This window comes from Halichoerus grypus, chromosome 1 (assembly GCF_964656455.1).
Source record: "Halichoerus grypus chromosome 1, mHalGry1.hap1.1, whole genome shotgun sequence".
Classification (NCBI taxonomy): Eukaryota; Metazoa; Chordata; class Mammalia; order Carnivora; family Phocidae; genus Halichoerus; species Halichoerus grypus.
This window is the reverse complement of record NC_135712.1, coordinates 18,321,838-18,345,170: the sequence shown is the minus strand read 5'-3', so window position 1 is coordinate 18,345,170 and position 23,333 is coordinate 18,321,838. Positions and strand designations below refer to the sequence as shown.

The 23,333-nt window shown below is 38.8% G+C and overlaps 1 protein-coding gene and 1 long non-coding RNA gene across 8 annotated transcripts in view; one reads left to right on the top strand and one right to left on the bottom strand.

Moving 5' to 3' along the window:
- LOC118553267 (uncharacterized) overlaps positions 1-12,368 on the top strand; it is a 297,009-nt gene extending 284,641 nt beyond the window's left edge. For 5 of the 6 annotated variants that reach the window (XR_013441523.1, XR_013441578.1, XR_013441577.1 and 2 more), the window contains 2 exons: positions 5,044-5,218; positions 6,510-12,368. This is a non-coding gene — a long non-coding RNA (uncharacterized LOC118553267). The remainder of the gene's footprint in view (positions 1-5,043; positions 5,219-6,509) is intronic. The other variant, XR_013441554.1, reaches the window with a different exon arrangement.
- CYYR1 (cysteine and tyrosine rich 1) overlaps positions 1-23,333 on the bottom strand; it is a 105,412-nt gene that overhangs the window by 41,827 nt on the left and 40,252 nt on the right. The window lies entirely within an intron of this gene.

The window sequence follows — 23,333 nt, the reverse complement described above, 5'->3', positions numbered from 1 at the left end:
GAGACTCAGGTGTAAATATTGATTTTATGCTCTCCACTGAATTAGAAGTCTGAATTGAATCTCACACTGACTTCTCTTATTTCACTTGTGTCATATATTTTCATTTGGTTTGAAATTTCAAACAGCTAAATTTGTCATCAGCTTTACAGTATTTCCATCTTTTACATTTGATAAGTTCTTGAAAGAGTGAGGGACACATCTCGTCATGTATTCATCACCTATGCATGAAGCACCTATTCAGGTGTGTGTCTAGGAGCTGTGGACACAACAGTGACCTGGAAGGTGTCTGACTGGCCTCTCTACCAGGGAAGAAAGACAGCTAAACAACAAGATAGTAAGAAATATTAAGGAAGTGGTAATTAAAATGATATTTGAAAGGTGAGTTAGCCAAGGAAGAAAAGAAAGTACTCAGGAAGAAGAAATAACCCATGGGAAAGCAAGAAAGAGAAAGGGCGTATTTTAAGAAAGAAACGTTCAGCAGAGCAAGCACTGTATACAGTTTTGATAGCAGGAAGGTATCTGACTAGTGCAGATGAGTTTGATGAACTAAACTGGGATGAGATCATGAAGGACTTTGAAAGCCAAGGTAAAGGGGAGACTGGAATGCAGAAGGGTCAGTGGCAGGAATAGTGTTTCAGGAAGATGTCAGAGAATAATAAATAATCACAAGAGGCCAAAATGGAGACAGGGACACCAACTGGGAGGTTGCAAAAGAAATGAAGGAAGTCACTGGCAAGTATAGTGATGGAATGGTGTCCCAAAAAGATATGTCCATGTCCCAATTCCCAGAACCTATGAGCGTTACCTTATTTGGAAAGAGTCTTTACAGATGTAATTAAATTAAGGATCTCGAGATCAAGAGATCACCTTGGATTATCTGGATGGATTCTAAATCCAATAACAAGTATCCTTACAGGAGATACATAGAGGAGATTTGACAGACAGAAGAAGAGAAGGCAATGTGATCATGGAGACAGAGGTTTGAGCATGAACCCAAGGAATGTCAATAGCCACAAGAAACTGGAAGAGCTAAGGAAAGATTCTTTTTTACAGCCTCCAGAGGAAGCATGGCCCTGTTGGCACCTTGATTTTGGACTTCTGCCCCCAGAAATATGAAAATAAATTTCTGTTGTTTTAAGCAACAGTTTGGTAATTTGTTATAGCATCCACAAGTAACTAATACACAAGGCAAGAGAAAGACACACGAGGAGGGAAAGAACACAGTGCATTTGAGACACTGCAAAAGGCCAGGAGAGCAGGATCCAAGGGCATTCATGAGTGAGAGGCCAGAAATGAGGTTGGACAGCCAAGCGAGAGGTTATATTCGTGAAAAGCTGCTGGGTCTGAATGTACATGGAATGCCAAAGTATAAGTGAGTGGATCAGACTGGTGGAAGGAGAAGAATCATGGTCTTGAAGAATGGGAAGACATACTGGGAAGGGAGGAAAAAGGAATGAATGCAATATTTTCTTGGCAGAGGAGGGGTCTATGGCAGTGCAGGGAGGAAGGGGGAAAGGGCTGGGGATAGGGAATTTGCACCTCAGGCAAATACAGAGCCCTGTCTTAGTCAGCTCAGGCTGCTATAACAAATACCATAGACTGGGTGACTTAAACCACAGACATTTATTTCTCAACAGACCATTCTGGACACTGGGAAGTCAAAGATCAAGGTGCTGGCAGATTTGGTTTTTGGTGAGGGTTCTCCTTCTATCTTGTTCCTGTCTTCTTACCATATCCTCACATGGCAGGGAAAGAAAGCTCCAGTGTCTCTTCCTCTTCTTAGCACGACACTAATTCCATCATGGGTGCTTCACCCTCATGACCTCTTCTAAACCTAATCACCTCCCAAAGGCCCCACCTCCTAATATCCTTACATTGGAGATTAGGAGGTGTGGGTTGGGGGCAGGGCACAAACATTCAGTCCACAATAGTTATGGAATTGACTATCTGTGGACCGGATGTGGGCCGTGTTGGGTAGAGTCAGCTGGGAGCTATTCTAGGTCCTAAGAAGGCCACATGGGGGCAACAGGGTTGTAATAGGGGAGGCTGCTAAGTCTGTGTGTGGAATGGATGACGGAAGGCCAGGAGGTGGTGCAGAGGGAAAGGGACAGTGGCCACCTGAATGAGATACCAGCAAGTCCACCAAACCAGCAGGGGAGAAGCTCTAACTCCTGGAGACTGCTGTCAGAGGGGCCCAACCCAGGCGTAGAAGCCAGCGAAGAATCAGGAAGTGACAGAACTTTCCTGTGCCCTTCTCTTCACTCTGCCCTCCTGAGCTTTCACACCAGGGGGGCATGCGCTGGGAGGAGGGGACCCACTGGGCAGGAAATGAGTGGGAGAAGAGATCAATTGGCTACGTTTCTCCCCCTGAACACAGTCAACCTACCAAATACTGCCTGCAGCTAGAAGATGGGGAGAAGCCCGGCCTGAAGTCTGAAATGTTCACATCTTAGATTAGACATTTACAATTTCCAAAAGAGAGTGCTTTGGACTTAGAAGACTTAAGGACTAAGAGTGAACAGGAAAGTCAGAGATCTGCCAAATTTTCAGCCATTGCAGGGGAAAAGCTTCCTGTAAAAAGGTAGTGGGATAGAGTTGAATTCTGCTTATCTATGAAACATCATGCTCGTTCAATGTACTGTTTAGACGTTCAAAGAAAAGGGCAGACATTTCCTCTGAGAAATCCTGGTAATTTCCTCAGAATATAATCAATAAGGTGGCAAAGGACCATTCTGCATGGATGCTTCCCCTGTTCTCTAGTGCTAAATTTAGGCTACACTAATCATGGTGTGGTTATTAAACAGCATTTTTCTTTCATTTTGTCACATCTTAAAATTCTTAGAGAAATTTCTGTACAGAATGCATCGCATACAGATTCCATTTGTTTTCCCTGGCCAAGAGAGAGGTCTGTCACCAGGTAAATACGAAAGACCCGGGACTGAGAGGTGGAATGAAAAAGCTTTTCCACTCCATTCACACAGACTCTTTTTCCTCTTGATTCCCCACTTACTCTTTTGGTCTCATTTCCTTCATCTGTAGAGTGGCAGTAATGGGTCTCAATTTCATTTTGTTCTTTTGATGGACGGATTCCCACAGTTAGACCAAATGAAAATCTGACCAGTAATGCCCACTTATCTACCTCTCCGAAGTATTGGAAGAATTAATGATGGACTGCAAAATGTACTGAAGATGAAGAGCACACCATGATAAGTTGATGAGTATTATTGAAAAGTACCAACGGATAAGTATATTTTAACAAATGTGGAAAAATCATACAGCAAAGGATCTTGGCTTGCTTGCCCTAGTACCTCAGTGCATTATGGTAGAAAAGAATATGCATAATATTTAAGGAGAAAAATAAAAGCAATAGCAAAACCCAAGACCATAAACACATTAAGAGTGAAATAGTCTTCGCATCTTAAAAAATCCAGCTAAATTTTTATTTATTTATTAAAAGATTTTATTTATTTATTTGACAGAGAGAGAGCAAGAGAGGGAACACAAGCAGGGGGAGTGGGAGAGGGAGAAGCAGTCTCCCTGTTGAGCAGGGAGTCCGATGCAGGATTCGATCCCAGGACTCTGGGATCATGACCTGAGTCAAAGGCAGCTGCTTAACTGACTGAGCCACCCAGCTAAATTTTTAAAATAAAGCACTGGTTTATATACCCAGGATATAACGTATGCCTTGAAATTTTAGAATAGTCTATACAGGAAGGCAAGGGACCAAAGACAGAGATGTTTGAAATAAAACCAAGGCAAAGAGATCAAAGATACTTTCCCCCGGATTCAAAATGCAGCATGGGCAGAATTCATTTGCTATGTATAAATTTGATAACTGCTTTTTATGTTATTAGTCTTGCAAAAAGAGATGAAATGGAGATACGAATATTGCTTGCTTTGGAGGATAGTCAGGGAGCAGATGAAAACGCATAGCACGTTTGACAGGAGCAATGAGAGAGAAGTATGTTATTTATGAATTTGAGTATTTTAAAAGAAAGTTAAAGTCACTGTTTCCTCCCTGTACACTAATTGTTCCAGGCTGTAAACCCTCCGGCAAATAGCAAATGGTTAAATTATTTTGGCCCTTAAAATTTCTCTTGGTCTTTGTACCTATAAGGATTAGATACTGCAGTTCTGTCTTTTCTTTGAGAGGGCTCTGATTCCTTGTATATATAAAAGAGGTGTCCTAAGTCCATTCATAATATATTTAACTCCAAGTTTATTTTCTTTTCCATATTGTTTGTCTTTATGTTGTAATGCACCAGTGAGCTATAGTTAATGTTAAAGCTAAGACATTTAATTTAAATTCTCTAATCTTTAATACCATGTGGAACCGGTCATGCTGTGCTCTTGTAGATTCGTATTTTTTATGACAATTCTTTCTTTTTATTCTTTATTCACATGTGCTAGTTTTTTCCCCAAATGTTTATACTTTTCCTTATGAATATGGTCTGAGTGTATTCACTGTAGTTAAAAGTATCTATTTTATACTTGATTCTGGAGGTAAGTGGATAAGGAAAATAAAAGTAGGAGTAGGTAGATTTTAATTTCAGTAAGGTAATTTTATTACCATTAAAAAACTTGGAAATGCTATAATAATGGAGAGAATATTAAGGGACCTCATTTATTTAGGATTCTGGTGAGATAATTTGGTGTCTGCTCCTGTGTGGTGGGACATACATTCAAATATTTAAGTCCTGCCTTCCAAAACTGCTTATTTTAGTTTAAAAAAAAAAAAAGAAAAAGAAGAAAGTCACTTGAGCATTTGATCAGATTGAATCAAAATTATATTTTCAGAGTATTTCGCATTACATTTTATTGATAAAAATCTAAATGTTATTAGACAAGTCCCAAATAAATAAAAATTTCATAGTCTAATTTAAGAAATTCTAGATTAAAATTTTTCCTTTTAACTTCTCTCTCTAAGACACTAGAACATTCTGATATATATATCTCAAATACATCTAAATTTCCTTTTGAATTCTTCCTTTCTTCAAACTAACCATCTCATCTCATTTCTGTTCACTTTTGTGTCCTCTGTAGTAATGACGGGAATCCCGTTGCCTGGAGACCACTGTTGAAGAACATCAGTGCCATGGCCTCTTGGAGATTTAAGACATCTAATAAGGAGCTGACAGAAATCATCAGCTTGCCCCTGAGAATGTAGCATTTTTTAAAAGTCACAATAAAGCACTTGTCTGGATATTACTTATTTCAGGTAATTTTTACAACTAAAGCATAGGATACAAAGGAGAAAAAGATATACCTCTGGAAAAATCTAAATTTTAGAAATCCATGCAAAAAGAAGGTGAGGCAAAAAGAAACCCTGAAATGTGCACTTTTTTAAAAAAATGGAAGAAACTTTCAGTTCCCCCCACATTGCTTATTTATTCTAATTTTTAAAACTATTCTAAAAGTCTCTATTTTTAGCTGTGTTTTTAGCTCTATTATTTGTCTATTAACATTCTCTAGCCCAAAGGAATTTTGAAGCAGCAAATTCAATAAAATGACATAAGGTCAACTGTGAAAAAAAATCAATGACAAAGGGGAAAAAACACAGCTACGAGAACTCCATATAGTAAAATCAGCAAAATGAAATGGCAGCCTACAGAATGGGAGAAAATATTTGCAAATCATGTATCTGATAAGAGGTTAATATCCAAAATACATAAAGAATTCATACAGCTTAAGAGCAAAAAAGCTAATAACCCAATTAAAAATGGGCAAAGGACCTGAATAGACATTTTTCCAAAGAGGATATTCAGATGGCCAACAGGTACACGAAAAGGTGCTCAACATCATTGATCATCAGGGAGATGCAAATCAAAACCAGGGTGAGATATCACTTTATGCCTGTTAGAATCGTCAACATCAACATGACAACAGAGAAATGCTGGCATGGATGTGGAGTGAAAGGAACCCTCATGCACTGCTGGTGGGAATGTAAATTGGTGCAGCCACTATGGAAAACAGTATGGAGGATCCTCAAAAAACTAAAAGTAGAACTATCATATGATCCAGCAATTCCACTTCTGAGTATATACACAAAGGAAATAACTATAATTAATGCTGTATGGTGTTTTTGAAAGTTGGTAACAGAGTAGGTCCTAAAAGTTCTCATTACAAGGAAAAAATCTTTTGGTAACCATATGAAGTGATAGGTGTTAAAGAATGATGGTGTTACGGGATGCCTGGGTGGCTCAGGCAGTTGGGCGTCTGCCTTCAGCTCAGGTCATGATCCCAAGGTCCTGGGATCGAGTCCCACATTGGGCTCCTTGCTCAGCAGGGAGCCTGCTTCTCCCTCTGCCTGCCACTCCCACTGCTTGTGCTCTCTCTCTCTCTGATAAATAAATAAAATTAAAAAAAAAAAGAATGATGGTGTTATAATAATTTTGGAACATAATAAAATAATACAGATAAATCATAATAATAAAAAAATCCCAAAGAACCCTATATCAACTTGGGGCATTTCTTTTTTTAAGATTTTATTTTTCATTTTTTTTTTTTAGAGAGTGAGAGAGACAGTGGGTGAGAAGCCGAGGAAGAGGGAGAGAATCTCAAGCAGACTCCCTGCTGACCGTGGAGCACAACGTGGGGCTCCATCTCACGACCTCCGAGATCATGACCTGAGCTGAAATCAAGAGTCAGAAGCCCAACCAACTGAGCCACTCAGGCACCCTTGGGGCATTCTTAATAAGGTCTTAGAGTCCAGCACATCTTAATGGTATTTGAGCATCAAGAACAGATTAATATATGATAGAAGGTGTGCCCTGTTTAAAAAGTTAGGATGTATTTGAGTCATATTTTGCATTTTTGAAAGATAAAATATTTTTAAAATGTTTACACCAAAAGGAAAAAACTTCTGTAAACTGGAAATTTAATATGAATTAAAACACAGATCAGGGATGAAATTAAAAAGAAAAAATGGCCCTTCTTTGCTAAACATCAATGTTTTGTTTTTTTTTTAAGATTATTTATTTATTTGGGATAGAAAGAAAGAGCGCATGAGTGGTGGAGGGGGGTGGGCAGAGGGAGAGGGAGAAACAGGCACCCCCCTGAGCATTGAGCCTGACATAGGGCTCTATCCCAGGACCCTGAGATCATGACCTGAGCCAAAAGCAGATGCTTAACCGACTGAGCCACCCAGGCGCCCCAACATTTATAGTTTTGATGCTATTAATTACACTTTGTTTTTCATAAACAAATATGAATGATCTATGCCTCATGGTCACCAAGGTATGGTAAATTAATTTAGAATTAATATTTCCTCCAAAAATCTTTATCCCCAAGCATTTAAAAAGCAATACAAGCATGAGTTGCAATTAAGATGTGCTTCTCCATGAGAATTTGGAAGCTGCTGGGAGGTGGTACATTCCAGAGACTTTAGGTTGTTGTGCTTTGATAACAGGCAGAACTAAATCTCTGCTACATTTCATGATGTGACCATGCATTGGCTTTTCAACTTCACTAAATTTCATCTTTTTTGCAGGAAAAATGCATGTATTTATTGTACTTAACTCCTAAGGTTGTTATGAGGATGAAAAAGTAGGTATATAACCACAGTTTATATTATAAGTGCTTAATAAACAGGAGCTGTTACCATCATCATTCCTATAAAGTTCTATTAAAGCCAAGATGATCATAAAGTTCTGAGACTGAGTTTGAGGGCAATCACAGAGCCACATAGTTAATTGTGAACTGCTGTTCAAGAAAATAAAAGGCAGTTATTGTCTACTTAGCACCATACCAAGTACATTCTGAAGAAACTAGGTTAAGATGAACAAAAAACAAACAAAAAGGTTTTTAATGCTTTTTGTAGATGTGAGAGAAGAAATGGAGGTAATACTGCATTAGGAACTGGTCATTCTTGGGAGAAATACAAAATCAAGGTCCTGCACAGTTCTATCCCATCTCTGTTTTGTTTGCTTGTGACCATTCACCATCAATACGCCCCTCACTCCCTACTGGCAATCACTCTTCTGCTAATGATATGAGGCTTCAGATTCCCTTCCTAATCTAGAGAAAGGGCGAATGAGAAATTCAAAGCCCTCATGCTCTACGCTAACTAGACTTGACTCCTAATCCATTGTCTTTACTTCTCACAGTCAATGTCACCTTGCCTCTAACCGACAGTCACCCTATATCAACAACACGCCATTAATCTAATTAATCTGCACTATGTTAAGTATTCTCCAGACATGAACAATTTATGAACTGTGACATTCTTCTGACATTTAGGGGGCTTTCCCTCCACTGTTGTGTTAATGATGTTTCACTGCATTTTTGGATTCACAAACTCTATAAATATTATTCTCAACCGTCATTGCATTGTGTTTTCCAAAGCATCCTGGGTCAACGCTAAATAAGGAGACAGAGAAAATCAGTTTTAAAAAGACCTGAAGGTGAACTGTAGGGGCAGCTACATTTTCAAATTCGACTTCCCCAAAGAAGATTTTCTGGTCCTAGTTTCAGAGTTAAATCATGATGCAACAGCAGAATGAACTTGGTGCTTTTGGTCTGAAGCACCTCTTCATGCGTTTCTATTATCAGTGTGTTCTGTGCTCTGAATCTTATCTCGGATATCTGACCCAGGTGCCTGTGCTGGGAATCCTCCCATTCTAGGGAAAAGAAACAGGAGCAAAAGGTGCATGAATCTTTGTAGGCTCCTTACCCCATCTAGGTGGGTGCTCACTTGCAAAATGCCTCTGGCCCCTCATTTGAACACTTGACCACTGATAACTCTATAGGCAAATGAAGCTCATAATGGGCAAAGGATCGAGGTTTATAGCTAATCACAGAGAAACTAGAATCATTTCTAATATTATCCTTTTCATAACAGTGCTGGTGAGCTCTGAGCTTGGATTTTTCTACTTGCTGCATGAATATACGAAGACTATAAGAATACGACTGGGGAAAAAAGATCAAATAGTTGCTACAAAAACCCCTCAGCCCACAGGTTGCTGTGATTTTCACTTGAGTATGCTCAAGGGTTCATTTTACTTTCGACTTTAAAATTCACACTCAATTTTGACACAAGACGTATGACTCAGTTCTTTACAGTACCAATCCTGTAAAAACAGATGACTCAGCCACCAGTTATAACAGCAGATTATTGCAGTATTCATCCAAACATGCCTTATGCTGACTAGAGAGGGCTTTCAAGTTAATGAGGCAAAAACCACAATGTCCCAATAGAACATATGCTGTCCTGTAATAAGGGGGGGAAAAAAAAGAACCAAATATAAATACTAAACAATATAGTATCATTGAAGTGTAATCCCTTAAAAAAATCAGGCATCTTTACTTTTCCCATCGTTTGATTATTAATTTTAGAATAGCTGCTCTCTTAAATCAAATCTATTTTTACACAAATTTCAGAATTCAGAATCCCCACATGAACCAAGAAACCAGAGGCTGACTTTTCTTAACAGGTTTCCCCTTCCTAGCCAAAGCATCCACTGCAAAAGAAAATGAGGTTAGCCCTAAGAAGAATGGTAATCATTCAATAACACCGGCTGTAAGCCAAAGAAGAATTACAAAAATAAGTCAATCTTGTGCAATAAAAAGTCCCAAAATACCCCCCAAACCTGAGTAAGAACAAGTTCAAAATTAAAGTACTGTTTATTTTCAACTCACCCAACAAACTGCTGAAAAAAATTACATTTTCCCTCCAGAAGGAAATGATGACACAATGCCATTTTCTACCCATTGAGCATCACGGGATGGGTATCAAATACAGACATGACATCCTCTCACTTATGTTAATGCCAGGCAATAGAGCCAGAATGGGAGAGTTATTAATTCACTCAACAGGGACTGAGCACCTACCATATATCTTCTATTCCTCTATCTGAGGGGCGTGGCATACAAAGGGTTGTGTGGTGGGGGTGACAGGTGTAAGCTCCAGTTCACCACTGAAATAAAGTTACAACTGAGGGGGCCTGGAGACGGGGTCAGGGAAGCCTTCACAGATGCCATGACATATAAGCAGAGGCTGAAAGCAGTAGAAATTTGCCAATTAGACAAGGCGAAAAAAATGTTCCAGCAGAGGGCATGTGATGTGCAAGGTCACAGATGTGTGAAGTAGCTTTGGATGTTTGGAAAACAAGCAGCGTTGTGTGTTGTTGCAAAAATTGCAATCTAGCCATGATGAGAGCTGTGGCTACAAAGGCAGGCAGGAACTTGATGGTAAAGGATCCTTAAGTCCAAAGAGGTCAGCTCCTCCCTTGCAGAGAGGGGAGTGACACGCCCAGATTTGTGTTTAAACGCAAGATACTTCCTGGAGCTGTGTGCAGTGAGATCCGTTAGGGGATGTTCCCGCAATTCATATGACAGGGAAGGAAGGTTGGATTTGAGGAGAGAGGGGAAAGGGTGGATTTGTGTAGGATCAAGAACTTGGAAATGGTTACCAACCTCTGGGGTTTCTGACTTGAGCTACTGGGGTAATGAGTGTTTTCTGAGCTGAGAACAGGAATACAATGGACATAAATTCTGGACTCGGCTGATGTAGATGGGAGACACTGAGGCAAAACATGTCTTTTGAGTGTCCAGAAGGAAATGACAAAGCAAAGCGTTTGTAAGATTAATGTATTCTTTCTGTCGTTACCTAGGACATTCCAAGTGCTGGTTTCATTTGCTATGAAATTATATGCAACTATTTTTGATGATTTACAGTGGAGGCTCGGGAGAATAAAGACTCCTGCAAGGATTTCTTTGATAGCTTTATGGCAAGTGTTTCAAATAAGGGCACTGCAGCCTAGGGTATCACTGGGAACCCTGCTAGGAGTCTGACTGGTATCAATATAATTTGCAGTGTGAGTTAACACCACCAGCACTGGTTTGGTGAGAATTAGTCATGGATCAAAACCACACATCCTGAAGTCAGGATTATATTGCAACAACATCATCCATCATAAGTAACTGTTTCGTGTCATAAATAGGCTTTTAGAAAACAATCCTTTAAAGATATCAATTAAACTATGTCACTACACACTTCCCAGTGGTTCCTGCTTTCCCTCAGAGCAAGTGCCAAAGTCCTTATAATAGCCCACAAGGCCCTCCATGATGCACCTCTTCTCCTCATCTCTCTTCATTTCTCATTACTGTCTTCCCCCAATCACTGTATTCCAGCTACACTGGTGTCTTTGCTGCTTCTCAAATGTCAGACACTTGACAATTCCCTTTGGCTGAGAATGCATTTCCTGCAGATTTCTCTGCATGGTTTTGAGTTATTAATCAAATGTTATCTTTTAAGTGAGTCCTTCCTTGCCCCTTGATTTAAAATTATGGCAAATCCCTATTACCTTCTCCTGCTTTATTGTCCCGAAAGCACCAAAGAGGAGTTTTTGTACTTTCTCTGACCATCATAGCAGCAGAGAATGCTAACATGTTAATAGCAGCTGTAGATAGGATCGAGATGGGTTGTATTAGAGCAGGCTGAGCTTATGCTGCCGTGACTAACAAGCCCCAGATCTCAGTGGCTTAACTGAGAAAGCTTAGTTCTTCCTCAAAGTCTGCCTAAGTCAGGTGACTCACTGTGATGGCTCTCTTCCATGCAGTGACTCAGCGATCTAGGCTCTTTGCATCTTTTGGCCCCACTCTCTCAACATATGGCCTCCATGCTTGCCCCCAAAGGGATTGTGTTGAAAGGACCCACAGAGCCTTTTACTTAACTCAGGCTAGAAGTGACATACAGCACCTCTGCTCATGGTCCAATGGTCAGCTCGTCCCATGGTCCCACTTAACTATGAGAGGGCTGGTTAGAAGTGTAGTCTTCTAAGTGCCCTTCAAGGCAGGAAACCTGGACACTGGTGCACACTCCTCAGGTTTCACACAGCAGCCAGCTTTGGAATGATCTTCTCAAGATGCAGCATGAAGCAATGGAGAAAGCACAGGAGTAGGATCCAGCAGAGCTGAGCTCAGATCTGGTTGAACTGATCACTACCTACGTTGCCTTGAGTAAGTCAGTTTTTAACTCTGGGTCTCTGTTTTCAAATCCACAAAGGGGGGAAAATAATACATAGCTTGCTTGTATCAGAGGGATTTTTTAGTTTCAACTATAAAAGTTTGCAAGCAGAATTACCAAATTTAGGCTAGTATTGAAATGCAAGTACATAAATAATGCAGTATGAAACCTAGAAGCCTAACTGGATGAGATATAATGAATTATACTATTTTCCATCAACTTTGTTAGAGCCATAGAGAATGGTACCATTTTCAGTCTTGCTTGCTTAACAGCTGTGACACCTAAGCAGTGAAGTAAGGAACTGTTTATGTATCAGCGTTGGTGTATTTTCTATGTATGGAGCATGAGGAAAATGCAAAGGAAACTGTGATATACGATAAACATTATATATGATAAACATTAAAGATTACCCAAAGCATGAGTTTGCAGCCTCTGAAGACACTTTTGTGTTATCACTGCCTTCAAGAGTGAATGAATGCAATATTGGCAGCTCACATGGTATCTTACACTCTGTTGCTGGAGGGCGTCCACCTGGATCAGCTATTGCACAACAAAGCCAACCGTATGTTCCAAGGATTGATGCGTAGTTAGGACAAGGTATAATATTGACCAGCTATCAGCTATTTGAAAAATTTCATTAGAATGTATTTAAGGATATATCAAAGTCCTTTAAAAACATTACTTTTTATAGATTTGGGTAATTAATGAATATGTTTGTTGTCAGACTTCAAAAAGATACTGAATTCATATGTAATTATTTTGCAAGTCACCTCCAGATTATTGATGATGGCAAAATATTATGGTAACAATGGTAATAACGGTATTCTCTTTATCAGTTTTCTAGATGCAAAACAATCTTATCAAAAGCAAGTCTAATCTTTTAAATCCATGTAATGTGAGATACTCAAAGGTGTGAATTCTACTGTTAAAATATGCTTTGGGTTCTCTGGAAAACTCAGTGGAATCTATAGCATTAGGATAGGAAGAGTCCAAGTCACCTGTTTCAAATTAACAAACTGTCCCTGTAGAGAACTTCTTTTTGACTCAATCTGCCATTTATTTTCTGAGAAAGCTCATTTCACTTATTTGTATCTATGTGATAGAAAAGTATTTCCTACATTAAGCAGATTTGCCTCTGTGGAACCTCCACCCATTATTCTAGTTCAGAAGATGTTTTTTTGCAGTTAGTAACAGTACTCTACACACACTAAACATTAGGAACATCCTGACTGTCATTTAAAGGTCACAGATTCACAGCCTAAAATATTAAGAGTCCAGAAACCAATCAGAACTACACTAACCAAGACACAAAAATCCATATAAGAAGTTTCTAATTGAACTTTGTCATGGAATTTTTCTGCCTAGTCATTGGCCCACATAACTCTACTGTGACAAACAAGAGAAATGGATCCAAAAAAGCCAGCTGCAAATAGATACCCACAGCCACGTGCTGGAATACAGACAGCATATCAATAATGAGATAAAGCTTCTGAAGCTGAAGGTCACTGAACCAAGATTTCTGACACATATCCAAGTGTTGACTTTTAAAATGGAGAGTAACAGAAAGCACAGTGAATTTTATAGGATGTTTTATGCGATGTTATGATAAAATAGGACCAGGTTATTGCAAAGTGAACGCTCCTTTGTTTCCTTTTACCAACAACTTCTATGCATTACCGCCTTGACCCCAGGGTCTGGGTTACTTCCCGCCCCCCACAAAGATTACAACCTTGAGAATGACTGCTTTTCTTCTTTTCTTCTCTTTAGACACTTCTGCCATCCTTTTTTATAAAAGAGATTCAGAGAGCTGGTCACAGTGCCAAGCTGATGATCATATATTGTGTGGACGTTTTTGAAATAGAGAGTGTACAATAATAAATGGTCCAGGTCAAACTCCCTTTCTACACGGCAGTTCAAAAGTGTGTCAAAAGTAGCGCACATGCACACACAGACACAGATACACACAGCATGAACCACGGTCTCTTATCTCACATCTGTCTCCCTACGAATCTTTTTCTTGTTCAGGTTTGACAGTATCATGCTTGTCTTTAATAAACACCATCAATGGTTTTCTGCCATGGCCTGTGTATCATTCACATTGAGTCTAGATTGGGGCCGGCAAACAATAACCTGAGGGCCAAATCTGGTCTGCTGCCTATTTTGTATGCTTATCATTTTTTTTATTTTTACATTTTTAAGAGGTTGAAAAAAATCAAAAGAATAATATGTTGTAAAATTCAAATTTCAGGGTCCATAAATAAGGTTTTATTGGAACACATCCATACTCATTTCTTTACATACTGTCTGTGCCTTTTGAGCTACAAAGGCAGAGCTGAGTACTTGCAACACAGACCACATGGCCTGCAAAGCCTAAAATATTGACTATCTGGCCAAATAAAACAGAAGTTTGCCAAGTCCCAGCATGTGAGAATGGACCTCCTGGGGTTGGACAGCGCCTAGCCCGTGTGGCTATATACTAAGCCCTGATCTCCAATACTCATCATATGAAGGGCTTTTTCCCTAGGCAGGCAATTAAGATTTTCCATAAGCTAGGCCCAGATCAGATTCTCTCCAGCCTTCCCATCCTCTACTTACTCTTTTCTTGGTGCCCTGTGTCTGTTTATGTTGCTTCTGTGTTCTAGCTGTGTGCTCTCCTTTATCTGTTGGTCGATATCCAACATTGGAAGCACAGCTCAGATGTCACTTGGAACATGGCAGCTCGGAAATGTGCCTACCTAATCTGATTTCTTGTTTCTATGAATTTGCACAGGGTTTTGATGTTCTCTGACACACTTCCCATATCCTGTCTTGCACTATACTTCATTATGCACTTGTGTCATTTCCCCTGTTTTGTCATACAATCCTTAAGTGTAAGGACTTGCCTTAGTTACGTTTGTACATTTTAAGAATGGTACCTCTTAAGAATGCCTGGTACTGATCCCAGTAGACTGAGAGACTAGTGCCAGGAACCATGCCAAGCCTCTGCACACACACACATAATCACATACTTCCTTAGTTGCAGGGTCCAAGGAAATTCCAGTGGCATGGCAAAAGACCCAAGTTAGTGCTCTAATAAAGCGGCTGTGGGGAGGGGTGGCTCAGTTCCATAAAAATAAACAAAATGTTGGAAGGACACAAGCCCAGGGCCCAATCCAGGATCAGGAAATACGCTGAATAACAGACAGGCCCTACACATGGGCGACGTTCAATACATGTAGCAGGATTCCAGTCACCAGACCAGGGTCCAGGCCAACAGAACCAATAGAAAAGGGGATAATGAGAGGCAGTGGAGTTTGGCCAGGAGAAAAGAGAAGCCAGGTCTGAGAAAGACTGGGGTTCTAAAGAGTTGACTGGGCAAAAGTCCAAAGACAGAAATCACATTCAAAGTCAGAGCTAAGCTGCTACCAAGACTGTGACTGGAGCTGTGTCCCAAATATTGGGTAAGGATTCCTTAAATTATTCTTGCTGAGGCTTAGATGTAATTCTAGGATCTAGAGAGCAGAGAAAGTTATGAAGAAGGCTTCCGTGGCCCTAGCAGTGGGGGAAGACAAGAGACCCGGAGGGAGGGACAGAACAGAGCCTGGGAAAGGCCAGGGTAAGAGGGAGCTAAACGAGCACTAACCACCTACCAGGCCTGTGATAAGGCTTTTACTTACAGTATCTCATTTGGCATGCACAGGAGCTCTGCAAGGAAGCAGCGTATCTCCATTTTACAGAAGAGGAAATTGTGGCTTAGAGAGATTATAAATAATTAGTGGAGCTGAGGATTGAAGGCAGACATGAATGAACCCAAACCAATTCCCCTTGCTCCCTACCACTACATGTCATAATTCTTCAAGAAATATCTATTAAGTGAGTAATGAAGATAGAGAAATTATAAATGGACTCTCTTTTTACCATTCAACATGGTGAACCGGATAGCACAGGTGGCTGTTTTCTCTCTCATCATGGGCCCATTGAACTCACAACTCACTCATGGATACTCTGTGTCCCACAGGCCAACATGCACATGAAAGAATCTAGGAACATACTGGTTGCTGTAGTCAGTTGCTTTGGATTTCTGGCCTTCAAAGCCTTTCACAGACTTGTCCAAACTTCATTTCCAGACTTATTTTAGTTTGCACAGTCCTCCTGGGCTACTAACTGTCTTCCAATGAACCCTTGTACACCTTGTTCCCTGCCTGTTAAATGTTACCTCCTCAATAAAACCCTCCTTGATTGCTTTATTCAGAAAGCTATCTCTTTCTTTCTCCCACTCTGACAGCATTTCTTTCTATGCCTTTCACGTGGCTCTTTACTTGATCTGAAATAATACTTGCATACATACTATAAACTCCAAGAACTTTAGCGTTTGTGTACATCTTTTTACCCACCCCCTACAGAGCCTTAGAATAGCATTCATACAAAAGGTGTTTAAAAATAGAAGTACCAAAGAACAATGTATACATGAAATTTCACTTTCTTAGACTCCTCTGCCTGGGCATTTTTTTCCCTCGAAGTTTTGTTCTCACACTCACCTTATTTTGACTTGGTTCTTTCTGGTCACTGAAATTCTTTAGAATGAAGCAGTTGTATGAAATGGAAAAAGATGGCATATTGAAGGTAGACTACAGCTCTTTGTTTTATACTACCCGCAAAGCCAATGTGACGACCTGAGTCTAAAAGTACTTTTCACTACCAGTCGGATGTATGGGCTTATTGGCATACAATCTGCTTTTCAAAGTCTTTAACAAAAATACTGATTTGATCCTAGTATCATGTCCTCTCTAGAAGTACTATTTAAATTACTATATAATTTCTTTTCTTATATAATTTATATCATTGTGACAGTCTGATAGTTCACAGGGGCCCCTTGAAAGCCAGTTTGGATTACAGGGCAAGACTTATATTTAAGACATTTTAAAAGCATATTAAAAAGGATTTTTTTCTCATTTGATAAATATTAATGCATTTATTAATGGACAATCTAAGGGTCCTAAATTATGAAAAAATAATTTTGAGTTTGCAGTGATTACAAGAAAATTACTACTAAAGCTAAAATATGAAATATAGTCTTCTGGAAATTGCACCTTAAAAATATTAATGACAGAATATCTAATGGATGGCTTCTGCTGGATGATAAGTTCCCTAGTTTTGATATATTTACAGAGGCTTCCCAAAATGTAATCAATTTTTAATTATCTGTGTAAATAGACAATAGTAGCTGTGTATATTATGTATGATAATGGTCAAACTTAAAGCCACTTATATTGGCCTCTAGAATGTATTAAATATTTTAAGGGATATTGCTTTAAAACTCTTTGCTTAACTTAATATTAAGATTATTCTATAAGCTAGCAAGTAATAAAGGGATTCTAGGGAATAATAAAAGAAATGTTTAGCCAGGATTTAAGAATTCACTAGGATAATCTATCCAATTATAAATTTGACTACGATTGAGTCTAAAAATAATGTACCTATCAATAAAGTGAATTACAAGAAAAAAAGAGAACACCCTGTATGGGATTATCTGAGCCAATGCTTTCTAGAATCCATTTTTTACTTTTCATGTTATTATATGCAGTTTTAATATGGTATTACTTCTAATCTTTCAAGTACTGCTGTCAGATAAACCTAATTATTTCCTAGAAGTGGCTTGTTCCTGAAAGAAAAATGCAGGAGAAAACTTATTCACCCATTTAGATATATTTAGTTTACATTAAAATATTTTCTTTTTTATTCTTTTTCTAAAATAGGAGGATTCAGGTGGGTGAGGAATCAGACATATTGGCAAAGGTAAGAATAAGTAAGGGTAGGTAGAGGAGGGGGAAGGAATCCCCAAATTTGAGAGAGCCTAGACCATTCTTCATTAAATCTCTAAGAGACCCCAGAAAATTTCCACACAGGCACATACAGATATTTCTTGGAGACTGCTATGGACTGAGTATTTGTGTCCTCTCAAGATTCATATGTTGAAGGTCTAATCCCAATGCAATATATTTGAAGGTGGGGCCTTTGAAAAGCAATTAGATTTAGATGGGGTCATGAAGGTAGAGTCTCCATGATGGGATTAGTCCCCTTACAAAAAGAGACCAGAGAGCTTGGTCTCTCTCCATCCCGTCTCCCATCTTGCTAGCAAGAAGGCAGCTGTCTGTAAAACAGGAAGAGGGGCCAGACCAAGCACCCAACCATGCTGACCGATCTTAGACTTCCCAGTTCTTAGAACTGTGAGAAATAAATGTTGGTTGTTTAGGCTCCCCAGGATGGTATTCTGTTACAGCAAACTGGACTGTATAGACCATAACCTGGAGGAACGTCAGTGTTCCTCTCATGTGGCCCTGAGTTCTTGGCCGACAAAATCAATGCACCTTTGTGTCACAGCACCTACGCTGACTGCACACAGCTTGCTGAAGACACTGGATCTTTAACTCTGTGGGTGGGGCCACTCTCTGTGCATTTGTGAGGGCAATGCTGAGACAGTGTCTGGTCCTATGAAATTAGCTCCTAAGTATCTGCAACCCTCTGAGATCCATACTTAGACACCTGACATGGTTGTCCAGGACACTAACTTCTTGAAGCTATTTAGTTTTAGTCTCATTTGTGAAAAGAAGAAATTATACTATTTTATTCTTTGTAGCTCCATACTTTATGATACTCAGACTATTATCCTCCTAACATTCAGCTTTCTGACACAGCAACGAATGGTTCAATTTAGTTCCTCACCAAATGATTACTCAAAGAAAGGGGAAGGGCTCAGGATCAGGTGTCACCCTGAATTCAAAAATTAAGCAGTAATTTACATTCTTGAAGTATCATTGAAATCCTTGCAACAGATGTCTTTTTTTTCCCCAAACTGAATAGATTCAGTAGAACCATCCCTGTTCCTTTACTCAGGGCTAGATCCTAACATCAGAGGCACCATCAGTTAGTTTTTGTACAGGACCATGTCTTCTTATTCACTGTTGTATCCTCAGAATGAATTAATATGTAAATCCTAGGCTGTGTAGTCAATCCATCACTCATTTGATTCAACAAATATTTACTGAGAGCCTACCATGTGCCAAGTACTATTTCAGATGTTTGGAATACATTAGTATGATTCTTGTCCTTGAAGAGATTACATTTTGGAAGCAGTAGGGGAACAGGCAATAAACATAATAAAGTATAAATATTGTCAGAAGAGATTAAATCCTACAAGGAATAAAAGAATAAGTCAGCAGTATAAGGAGGATCAAAGGAAGGGATGCAAGTGAGTTGACATACAAAGACTTGAAGGTGGTGAAGGAGTGGGCTAAGCAGACACCTGGAAAAGGACATTTCAGGCAGGTGGCACAGAGAGCGCAGGAGCATAAATTTTTTTTAAAAGAATCCCTGCTGGACGGCTATCTCTATTGAACTCTTGAGTATATTTCATTCCAAAGAGAATGATCAACAAAATATTGTTTGATTGGGTCTTGGATACATGCTATACTTCCTGATGAACCTACTCCTAGCTCATCTGTGACATAGCTTCTGAATTAAAGGCAAAGAAGAAAACAAGAAGAGAGAGAATAAAATATTTTTTCATGTTTGGAAAGAAATTCAATTCACTTCTTTAGAAGATTAAGGTAGGATTTATAATGTTTCTCTCTCTCTCTCTCTCTTTTTTTTTGTTGGAGCTCCTTGTTAGCTGTTTTGTCCTTCAGGAAAGGATATGGAGTGGTATGGATTGAAAAGGTTACACTGTCATCCTTTGCAAACGAATTCTATCTGGAATGAAAATTCGCATAGTTTTACATCGATGTTGTATTGTTCTATGTGGTATTGTGTCAAAACTGTATGCTGTCTACAACAAATATTTACCTTTATGTATTAGCACATTTAAATCAACCACAGTATTAGACACTCACACTATGAGAATAGTAACAATTGGCAATGTGGACAATACTCCAACTATAGAGAAGATTTACCATATATTATTTTTAAAAGTTTACAGAAGATACTTTAACCTAGTCTTGATCTATTCCATGAAGGAATTTTAGTGGACTTGAAAGCCTCCAAAATTATTTGCAAAGCTGTGTATTCATAGGAATCTATTAAATTATCCAACAGTTTTAATGACAATTTTAAAGGCACCTGTGACAGCCCCCTCTTTGGGAAAAAACAAAGAACTTAAAAAAACACTGACTTAGAAAAATGCACAGATGGTATTTTTTAAGGGTTATTTATATATCAGAAGAGTACTCTCCCAATTTATGAACAGTTTGATTGCTCACAAAATTTAGTTTTGTTTTGACCAAAGTGGACCTTTTGCTTTCACATCTTGATTTTTTAGAGAAAATATTTTATTTTACCTGCTATAAATTTTTATAATGAGGCAGACCTTAATTTATTTCAATCAGCACTGATGAGCACCTACCATACACTGGGGGATACAATAATGAAAAAAGATGAAAAGACCAGGTTCTTGCCCTTGAAAATCTCACAGTATATCAGGAGAGATGGAGACACAGCGATTGGTCATAAATTGTGAAAAACATGATCAGGGAAATGAATTCAAGGGCGGTTTTATCCCTGGGATAACTGAATTCCCGAGAAGGAATTGGTTATTGGTACTGGAAAGATGAACAAGTTTTTCCAGGCCCAGGAAGAAACCAAGAGTGTTCTGGGCACAAAGAACAATAAGTATTAAAGCGAGAATGTTCAGTTTTGTGAGAATACAGGCTTGGGAGGAAGGCATGGGGGATTTGGCCAAGAGGAAGTCTGGTAAGGTGAGGCCAGACTACAAAGAGCCTCGGGACCATCCTAAGCATCTGGACTTGTGTATGTCAGGTGATGAAGTACTGAAGGTGTCAGATAGAGGAGAGATATAATCAAATTATTTTAGAAATCAAACTCTGGTGGATAAGATGAGGCCAGACTGAGAGTACCAGAAGCTACTGAAAAGAGATATGCTTGAATTTGTAACAGAATATAGCTATTCTTGTCTCTATTTTATTTGTTTATTTATTTATACACCTTTCTTCTTTATTGTAGCCTATAGAAGGATCACAACCTGCTTTCAAAACAATTCCATGGTTCAGAGAGAAAGGCTGAGTAGTAGCAGAATGGGCAAGATTCACTTCACTGTTGTCCTTCCATGGTTACTTCAGATTGAGGTATATTCACTTTCATTGTAGAAGTCTAGAACATCTCTAGTCTAGAAATTTTCTTTCCCTAACTTCATGCATCTAATCTATCAACAATTACTATTGTTTCTTCCTCCAAAACATTCTGAATCTGACCTCTCTTTCTTCCCAGGCCATTACCTGAGGAAAAGTCCCCATCTTCTCTCCTGCTCCCCAAGATGGCTCCAAAGTGGTGTCTCTGCTTTCTCTCTTGCCCTTCACAATCTGGTGCCCACATGAAAGTGAGTGACCTTTTAAAATAAAATACAAATCAAATCATTCTCCAGAGGCTTCAGCCCTGATGAATATCCGTGTATTTCTATTCCTTTTTTGTCCATGGAGATATCGGTCTTATTTTTGAGCCCTACTTCAACTTTTTATTGGCTAAGTGACTATGTGAGCCTTATGGAAGGCACTTCACCTCTTTGACTCCTGGTTTTGTTTGTTTGTTTCATTTTCATCTTTCAAGTGGTATAATAACTCTTGAGCTTACTTCAGGGTTCTAGATATCAAAGGAAGGTGAAGGCATTTTAAGATTCAGGAACCCCACTTAGGGACAAATCACACGTCCTCCAAACACTATGGCCCTGTTAATTCTCAAAATCTGCCTGCGCGAAGGTAGTCCTTTCTGTTCACAAAATAAGCCAAGAGTTCAAGTCAATCAGTCATAATGAATTAGGTAATAAAGTAAGTTGACCCTTCAGTGAAGAAGCTCTGGATTCCTCTTTTTTTTCTTGCAAATATTGTGTTTATGACATGAATGATCAGAAGTCACGGAAAGGCTGCCCTCCTATAACTTTATTCTGCCCAGGAAACATAGTAAAGTCATTGGGACATTTGAAGCAAATTAGAGCCAGAGCAGAGACCAGAAGCACAGCCAGTTTCCCACTTTTCTTTGTCCACTGGACAAAATATGACAAACGTGAGTAGTCCTGTCAATAAACTGGGGCTTGGAATTTGAAATTAGCAAGTACAATTTCTAAAATATTATGGTGTTTTATTTTGTTTTTTCAGGCATGAAGTTGTGTGAGCTCAGTATGTTTTAATTATGTAAAATAACCCAATTTACATAACCAATTAAAGTCAAACCACTTTTATTTTTCTCAATGAATGTTGTATAAACCTTGAAGGTTAGAAAGTCAACCAAAAAAGAGTTCTAAAAGGGAGCTCTTTATATCAGCCATGAATCTAGAAATCTTTCCTTTTATGGACAGTTACTTGATTGTTGAATAGTTCTGTTTTCATCAAGTAAAACTGGCCTATGTTGGGATGAATATATTCCATTTCATTGCTGCTTCTGTACATTTCTTTTATTTTGCATGAATATGGCCAGATGAATCATACATAAAGAAAACTTAGTTCCTCCAGAACACTGCTATTTTACAAAGAGCTCTGCTGCCAAATTCAAAGATAAATTCAGGTTTTAGGTATCAGAATCTTTTTATAGGTCCCAGGAGAATATCTCGTTCAAATAATAAAACAGCTCAGCGATCAGAGGTTCTGTTCACCTGTTGTGTCTCCAGAAATACGATATCCTACAAAGTCCGAGATAATGAAGGGTAAGGCATTATCATTACCCTTTTTAAAAAAGCTCAGTCAAAGGAATGAACTGTTTTATGAAAACATCATATGGAAACTTCAAGAAATAAACTCAGGCAATTCTATAAAAAAAGGTAAAGGAAAAACTTAAAAATCTGGAAATGTTCAGAAATCTGGTTAACAATCAAAAAGAAGCAAACTGGGGCGCCTGGGTGGCTCAGTTGGTTAAGCGACTGCCTTCGGCTCAGGTCATGATCCTGGAGTCCCGGGATCGAGTCCCACATCGGGCTCCCTGCTCAGCAGGGAGTCTGCTTCTCCCTCTGACCCTCCTCCCTCTCATTCTCTCTCTCGCAAATAAATAAAAATCTTAAAAAAAAAAAAAAAAAAAAAAAAGAAGCAAACTACTTTGACAGAATAGAAATAGAAATATTAATTTTATGCCAAAATATCATTTTGTTAGTAACTAAATTGCTGCTTTTAACTCAAAGGGTATTCATTTAAAACCCTTAGGTTTCTTTTTAGAAATTCCTGTTAAATAATATTTGCCAGAAATCTGTTGATGCAACTTTAGGACCCTAAAATGGGAAAAAAAAGTGAAAATAAAATCTAATATTCAGTTCAATCTACTGGGATGGTACCATTATTTATATAATCAGAGAGAAGCAATTTCCTAATCGGAAATCAATTTGACTTGTTATTGAGGA